At 37.9% G+C, this 9,173-nt stretch overlaps 1 long non-coding RNA gene across 1 annotated transcript; it reads right to left on the bottom strand.

Annotated features, from left to right (window-relative positions):
- Positions 1-5,828: 5,828 nt before the first annotated feature.
- LOC147761649 (uncharacterized) lies at positions 5,829-7,929 on the bottom strand. Its single transcript, XR_015334542.1, has 2 exons — positions 7,801-7,929; positions 5,829-6,259 (listed from the first exon to the last, which is right to left on the bottom strand). It is a non-coding gene; the product is annotated as an uncharacterized LOC147761649 (long non-coding RNA).
- Positions 7,930-9,173: the final 1,244 nt, after the last annotated feature.

Genomic DNA, 9,173 nt, shown 5'->3' with positions numbered 1-9,173 from the left:
TAGTTTTTCGTACATATATTTATGCACACTTTTTAAAGTTAAAATGAAATAGACCGAGTATGGTCAATGCAAGGTGGGCCTGGTTTTGAGTAATTTGAACAGTTGAGCTCCGTCCTACATTTTGACCCACTTACATCTAGCTACCCTAACCTGTATGAACGTAAAGGAGGGGAGAGTCTCGGCTATGCGGATCCCCTGGTTCCCCAAGCCGGTGTGACAGGAATGGAAGTCTGGAGTCCCATATGATTAGCACAGGTTATGGTTAGTTGGGGTGTTGGGTTTAGTACATGTATACGGGACGAATGTCACCTACAGGTATAAGAAGTAATGGAAAACGGATTCCTAGCGGACTTCTATTCCTGTCACACCAGCATTTCCTGTATGGTAAAGCATCAATTTAATCAAAAGTTAATCAAAACCTTGCAATTGATTCTATATCCACACGTCAGTGTTTGGAGTATTGTTCTCTGACACCGACTTGATTACAATTAGAATTCCTGTCGTCACCCACGCCGCCTCTGGTTCGTTTTAGCTGAAAGCAGTGTGAGACCTACTACTCTGTGATAAATAACAGGAAGAGAGTGAGACGAGAACATTTTTGCCTTTTCTTTTTTAACTGTCTTTCATTTTTGTGTATAATATCTCTTATATTTCATTGAATTTCATTTTAACTAATATTATTTCATTTCATTTTATCACATTTTATTTTATCTCATATCATTTGTTGCTCAGGGATATTGATAATAGCGAGTTGTTAATAATAAATCAATATCGGAGACGAAAATTTAAAAAGTCTTGGAGACGAGATAAAAAAAACTGATAAGTAACTCAGCCTTTCCAGGTTGCGACTCGAAAGCTTAAAAAAAAACTCCAGGCACCATCATAGCAGTTTGGTTGCAAATGATTATTTTCCATTTTTGTGTCCCTGGATAAAGCGCCGAGCACAATGAGCTTTGAGATCGAGGGACAACATGACCAACGACAAGCAAAATCAATTTTTGTTTTCCGGAGTTTTTACCATTTGCGGATACAGGCCTTAAAAAAACGCTTCCCTTTATTTAAAAGAAATGCTTCTTTTGGGAAATTCTGACGTAATTCTATAAACATAATGCAGATTTTCTTCCCTTTGAGAAACAAGGGACCCGAATCCCCGCTTTAGTTTATGAAAAGAGGACAGGCTGTGGCTCGTCTGCCAAAAGAACAAGCAAATAATTTACACGAGGAAAAGCGGGATCAATCCAAGTATTATATCTGTATACTCCCCCCCCCCCAAATTTCCGTTATTATTGCTGCTCTCTAGGTTGGACTTCTGCCTCAGGCTTTAATCATTTACAGCGGTGTTCAATTTTCAAGATTTTCAAAATATGATAAATAATTGATAGAATTTGCACATTTTATACAAATGTTTAGTCCCGAATTTTAATTTAATTAAGTTGTCAACTTCCATCGTGAAAGAAAAAAGATGAATACAGAAATGTATATTCTTCAGCAGTCACGGCAATTGCAGAGTTACCTACACATGCACACCTAAAACGACCTTCAACTGACCTTCAAATCAACTGTTCAATCAGGTAGGCCTACTAGTAATGTGTCAGGGACGCAAAGCCTGGTTCAAAATAAGACGTGGCAGTGACGGAAACTTCAAAAAGGATTAATTTATTTTGTGTTGTCTTTCACCATATAAATCACGTTATCTAACAACAGGATATTGAAATTTCCCAAATCTTAAGTATCATTCCTCGCAGGAGCCCAATACCTACTCTGTCACAAACCTGATGAGTAATTACATGAATGTTATGCAACTTTACTTGCAGCATAGTGAATCCTTATTTCACATACAAAAAATATTTAAATGTCAGATGACGTCAATTGCGCCATTTACGATAGTACAGTTGTTTTAAGACACGAGTTTATCTTATGCATAACGTTACTTGGAAAGATACATAGGCTCTATTCCCATAGATTTTAGATCGATCTATCCCCGCGGGGAGTCTCACTAGATTACTTTCAGATAATCCGACTTAAATGTCCGTCCCGCCTACTACAAGCTGTAAGAGGGTAATTAACTTTCGTGTCCGCCCGGCTGACAGCTATTTAGCGTGAACCCCCAGGGAGTTAGGTCGATCTAAAGTAGGTCGATCTAATCTATGGAAATGGGGTGCTAGTCTCTGAAAAAAAAATGCATTAAAGAAAGAAAGCTCCACCCACGTTTGATTTCTAGTTCTTAATAACAGTTGCTTCTATAAGCAATGTTCAGGCCTACCCAACTACCAGACTCGGCAGCGAACGATCCTGAATTCACCAGTAGATCGGACCATACTACTAGTTTTCAAGGTGTGCGTCAGTACGCTCTTGGAAGTATTACACCCCATTTCCATAGATTTTTAGATCGATCTATCCCTGTGGGGAGTCTCACTAGATTACTGTCAGCTTGGCCAGCTTAGGCGTTTGTCCCGCCTACTAAAAGCTGTCAGGGGATAATTAACTATGGTGCCCGCTCGGCTGACTGCAATTTAGCGTGAACCCCCAGGGAGTTAGGTCGATCTAAAACTTAATCTTTAGATCGATCTAAATCTCTGGGAAAGCACCCTTAGACGCGACACCGCTCTTGCCTAGTACGCGATGTGATAGCGACTATTCTGAGCGGGGTTGGAAAGTAGTGCATATCATCTCAAAATTTACTCCGAGGTATGATACTGTGAAATACGTACTGACACACACCTTGAAAACGGGTAGTGTGGTCCGATCTACCGGTAAATTCGGGATCATTCGGTGTCGAGTATGGTGGTAGGGTAGGCCTACATGTAGTTACCGAAATGCTAAGAGACAGAGCTGCGTTTTCAGTCGTCTATCTCACACTCGCGTCTCAGTAGGTGTACTTCATCCAGGGAAGAGGTGGGGAATACCCTCTTGGTTTACCAATCGCCAATATTAAAACAACTCAATCAGCAAGAATTGAAAGCAATTAGTCCTTGACCAAAATTACTATAACTCGAATGCTATAGTCCCAAGAATCACTCAGATTTGGGAGGGTAAATCACACATCACGCTTTAAAAATTCACACCAATCACGTGGATCAGTGAAATCCCATAATCACGTTGTACTCCAGTATTTGGTTTCTAAAAACGTATCACACTTTTACATGTAAAAAGTAAGACAAATCAAGCGGAACGCAGAAGGTCGAATACAGAGGCAGATTCCTATATTTTACTAGTGATGAAAATCACTCCACACTTGTGTTGATATATATTTACTGTATTGGGGTCTATACACGTAGGTGTGTGTGTGTGTGTGTGTGTGTGTGTGTGTGTGTATTAAAATATCACTTGTGCCAACTCTTTGTGTGTGTGTGTGGGGGGGGGGGGGGGAGGGTCTGTAAACGTTAACTTTCACAAATATACAACAAATACAAAAAATGTAGAAAACGTTGTTATGACATCCAACATTTGGAAATGAAATTTTGAAATTTAATAGAACTGAGCTGGCTAGTAGCCCTGATGGGGATGGGGCTTCGGGTTCATATGGACTGACTAAAAAGGTGTCTTTAGGCTACGTCGACGTCCAATTTAAGATTTATATCTGGTCCTTAATTCTTATTGAAAAATGAAAAAAATATTTATATCCTTAAATCTTTATTGCAAGTTCTCCAAGTCCTCACCAGATTATATAAAATCATAATAATCTGTGATTTTATCAGTTTTGAACAGCAAACCAAGTCATTAACGTAATACTCACTTGATAATTGAAGAGAAAAATAATAGCTGTCTTAATATTGTCAACCTTGAAGAAGATCAAAGATATTATTATTCGTTCATTCATTCTCTCAGGCCATTCTCCAATTACGATCTGTCAACGTGGAAAAAATAGCGTACGGTGATTACTCACCAAATTCAAACACTTCACTCATTCCAGTGTTTCTGTATCTTATGGTTTATAATTTTATCTAAATATATTTTAATCTATATATTTATATATTCATTTTCGTTACTCACAAAAACTGAAATAGTCCGCGCTTTTGGAAACCTTGAAATCATCGCTCAAATGCACTGCTTAGTAACTAGAAAAATGTTAAGGGAGAAATGTTTGCTCCGATTGGAGCAAGCATTTACCGTAGTAAGGAGCAGCAACAGGAGACTACACCGCTATGACAACAATCAGAGTTTTCATTAGTCTCCTTTTTGTGTCTTTATTGCAAGGAGACTGAGCACAACGCTTCACCATTAAGCCCATTAGCCGTGGGTTTCAGACGATGTGTGTCATTTGGTCCCAGCGTACCTGCAAAGAGCGACTGTCATTTCTATCGCAGATTGATCGATCACGGGGAAACGCCACATATCCAGGGCCATCTGCACAGCAAAAGAACACAATGGCTGCCGCTTCCATGATCATAGCCTGTGTCAGCCGTGATCAAGTGTCGGTCTTGGGTTCTTTATACTTTGTCTTGCACTACAGACACTATAGATCATACAGTATACATTGTATCAACGGAGTTTTTATATTGCGGTTGATTTTGACTACTGACATGTTGAGAGTGTTAAGAACAAGTCTAATTTCTGCATTCTAAAGTGACTTTATTTTGTTAACATTGTTCCAAACTCCTAAAGGATTCCTCTGTGAATCTGCCTGGAAGTGCCATTTACGTCAGTGAATAAGTGAGTGACCCTAAAGAGCGGACAGTCCCTTTTTATACCTTTTTGACCACCACACCAAAACGATAGACAAACTCCAACCCCTACGTCACAAATTTTACGTTTATTCCACCCCTCAAGTTCCTTTAAAGGTGATGAACGACATAAATCCAATCAGCTTATTTTATTTAACTCCGGGAATCGCTTCTTGCTTACTTATTATTTTTATTGTATAACTTTTTCATCCATCCTTTTCACGAAAGGCCGGACGCTAATGATAACCGCTACCCAAAAATCTTCCAACAATTCTGGTAGTGCACCTGAGAAAGCTCTGAATTTAGGTTTAACACTTAACATCAATATTCGTATATGCAGCAATACATTTCGTATTGAAAAATCTAAGTTAAAACAATATTCTATGCTGTTCTTTATGAAATTGACACGTGTAAATAAAATCCGTATACCCTGTAATAGATAGGAAAGATAGATATATAAATTGGAAACACCCGAAGGTTTAACAGTGTTTTTGGACAGCAGTATTCATGTGTGTTTCTTTCTTTTTACTTACTTGAAGAAAACAGGTTAAGTTGTAGTGTTAGCAAGAAAAAACAAACAACCTCATTTCTTGGAAATTTTCTTATTCACACTTTGTTATTGCCACGCTGATTCCCAGCTACAGGAAATTTAACGGACTTGTGGTTAGATGAATAGATAAAAATACATCTTTTCTTCCAAATACTCTTTCTGCTTATCTGAATCTGTCATATTTCTGATGAGATTTTCAAAACCACCGTCATAACGATTGTATTTTCAGCAGGGAACGTAAGTAAGGGAAAGCAAGTAAACGCGTGATCTGCAAAACGTTGCAATGTTTGTTGAGTGACAGGTACTCTCCAACCAGAGTGCACCCCCCCTTCACTCAGGAAAAAAAGACTTTCGGCTGCAAAGTCGGTTATAACTGGTAAAAATGTAAAATACAGAAAAGGTCCATTGAAAACATTTTGTTTAGCCGCCAATTACCCGATATAATGTTTTTAAACTTACCGTCTTGATTTTGACAGTTAGTTCTGAAATATTGATAACGAGGCTATGTAATTTTATAAATGAGAATATGAAACGCGTAGAATAAAAAAATTGGCGCAGACATATCATAATTTCGATTTGTTTTAAGAATCTTTGATAATAACAAACATTGAATATAGCGTGAAGAAAAACGCTTTCTTTGGCCTATTTATTACCTTAAGATAATATGATAATATTTTATAGAAATTAGTAGTCCCCAATAAAATTCAACCGTAGGCCTTCGTGTATACTGCAACAGCCGTCTGCGTGACCTCTCACAACAGTTTTCCTACTGCGTTTGCACGTTTTTTTTTCATAATCTGTTACAACAAGCTTTCGTTGCACAATTCATGCCGATAATCAAATCAAATAACCACTATTTTCCGTAGTCTTTGACTTCATTATAATTGACGTCTTCTTTTGTTCCTGTATCGGATAACATCTCATGTCAATCGTTGTCGACAGGATATTGTACGGTATATTTCTCCCTGCCATTTCTTTACTGTGGACGTGTCCTGCTTTCTTAAAGTGCAAGTTGAATATAATGTTATATGTCTTCTTCGGGCACCTACAACAAAAAATAAATAAAAAGAAATATAAAAAGAAAGAAAGAAAGAAAGAAAAGAAAGAAAGAAAGAAAGAAAAATTACAATAACAACAATAGTTAAACTATTAAAAAAAGAATAAAAAACTAAAAACACATCTAATCCGTGATTTTACTTTTTACTTTTTCCATATCAGAACATGGCGAACCCTATAGGCAGATGCTCATTTCTAAGGCCTTTTCCCTTTGGAGGAGTGTAATATTAAAGTTTTTTCCAGCCTTCATCCTTATTACCAATCTCCAAGATGCATTTTCTGTCAAAGATAAGTTGGAAGAACAAAAATAATAGCGCATGACGGACAAAAAAAATCGGTCCAATATTCATCCTCAGTTGATAAGTTAATTTTTCGTACTGTTAATTTTTCGTACTAAAAAGTCAATTGCTATCAGTAACGTTCATGTTTCTGTTTTTTTCTCATTCTGTTATATAGTTCAGCACTTGTATAATTCAATTTAGTATTTATTAATCTGTATCTTTAAAAATTGCCTATGCTTAACAGGGGCGGATCCAGAGATAATTTCTGTCAGGCTTCCGAATTATCTTTATTGATCCATCCTCCATTTTTGACCGTCTTCCGACAGAAAAAAATTAGATACTGAGTACTTGTCAATGTAAACTTGAAAATCCGACCGTCTTCCGGAAGACCTAGAAGGCGGCCTAAATCCGCCCCTGACTTAATTGCCTTCTTGTACTTTAACAGCCTGTTTCGGCGAAATAACATGATTTAATGTCAAGCTTGGCATATTGCATTGATCGCTGTTACATTGTATCAGCAAAACAGCAGATTTAGGGCTCATTCCCAATGAGACGAGCGTAGAGCGAACCAACTCACCGGGGACTCTCGCTGAATGCAATCAGTTTAATAGATTAGCACGCCTCCTCTACTTTCCAACGTGCTCTTCTGTTCACGAGCTTTTCTGTTTTCTACTCACCGCCAGGAGGAGGCGAATTAATCTGTTGATCTGATTGTATTCAACGGGAGTCCCCGCGGATTGGAACGATCTACATAGAACGATAGTTTCATTGGGAAAGAGCTCTTATTTTCCCTTCTCACACTCGATAGTCTAATTCGATGGATTGTCTGATTTACTACACAGATAGCAGTATCCAATGTTGATAAAACACTCCAGTCTTTTCATTTCTTGTCGAGTAAAGCATAACATTTTTTTGCCACTGGATAGTGATATTTAGCGTTAAGGAAATGTGCTATCAATTAATATTCGCTCAATTGAGTCAAATGATATCTTTAAGTATGAGTTATAATCATGTCTTTTCAAGAAATTGTATTATTGATTATCTTACTTGTACTTGTACTTGGTTTTATGCGAGGACGAGGCTGTTTTTATCTTGAATCTCAATATGTTTACAATAATTTTTTAGTTTTATATATCTTGATAATTGTGTTCTTAAATATTTGTTTTATGTAAAGTCTACTGAACATTATAATTGAATTTCAGATTGAAAGTAAATATATTTTTATCGTTATAGATTATTGCATCGTCACCAGATTCCATTTCGCTTGCATTGGGAGCCTGTTCCACTAGTCAGTTATTTCTCGCAGGAACTGCCTGAGATTATGCACTGGAGGTTGTCTCTCTGCCACTGTTCTACGAATAAAACCCCATTGAGATCTGTCGCAAAGAAAAAAAATCAAAGTCATTTTCTGACTGTCTTTTTCAAAGCAACGGTCTGTACTCTAAACGGCAAGAAAGCACTAAAGTGCATTTCAGTGACTGTGTATCATATTATCGAAAACAAGTCGAACTATGCTATTTTTCAAAGTTTCAGACAGACAGGTAAAGATCGAGGGTTTCAATATCGTATCATCAGTGGTTTGTGACAAATAGCTGGTCGTTTATCTGTCTGCTTAATCAACAATAACCTTGACCCTAAGACCCCATTCTCAGAGATTAGATCGATCCAACTAGATCGACCTAACTCCCTGGGGGTTCATGCTAAGTAGCTGTCAGCCGAGCGGGCACGAAAGTTAATTACCCCCTTACAGCTTGTAGTAGGCGGGACGGACATTTAAGCCGGATTATCTGACAGTAATCTAGTGAGACTCCCCACGGGGGTAGATCGATCTAAAACCTATGGGAATGCGCCCTAACATTCAGACGAACATACCAAGTGATATGTCATTAAGGGGAAGTTTGCATTCAAGTTTTTTTCTGGCTTGACTTATTGCGTAATTTGTGGTTACGTTCTCAAATTAAAAGAATCCGCCGGGTAATCAGATTAATTTATGTCTTGAGCTGACAGGGCTATAGAGTGTGTACTACAGGCCCGCTGGCGTGGCAGAGAAACATTTCACAGCCAATGAGAGGTGACCCTATCTTGCATAGGGAATTATTTTAGCAAATTAAATGTATAAAATGTTAGCTACAGTAATTTTACCAGTTTAATAAGTCAATTTACTGTGTGAAGCAGCATTTGTGGATCTCGAATGGCGTGAACGGTTGAAAAACCCGATGTGAAAGGAATGGTAGTCCTAGGAATGGAGTCCAGGACCCCATATGATAAGTACAGGTTAGGGTTAGTTGGAGTATTGGGGTTAGTATATGGCGCGAATGCCACCTGTACAAAGTAATGGGAGACGGACTACGGTTCCCAGCGGACTACCATACCTTCCACACAGGCTTGATTATCGTTCAAACCTTTACTATCGTGTATGATCACAGTTTATATTATATGCTTCAATAATTAAATAACCTCGATGTTTCTATTTTTAAGCAGTGCCACAGAAAAAAAAACACTGAATGAATGCAATACAACATGTGTACACTTGGCATTTGAGCTAATTATAAACGTCTGTATTTAACGAGGAGGAAAATCCTGAATACAAAATTCTTCAACTCCTTTTCATTTCATGTTCTA

Source organism: Lingula anatina, chromosome 5, assembly GCF_051362555.1.
Source record: "Lingula anatina isolate TDL-2025a chromosome 5, LinAna3.0, whole genome shotgun sequence".
NCBI classification, from domain to species: Eukaryota; Metazoa; Brachiopoda; class Lingulata; order Lingulida; family Lingulidae; genus Lingula; species Lingula anatina.
This window is presented reverse-complemented; position numbering and strand designations above follow the sequence as displayed.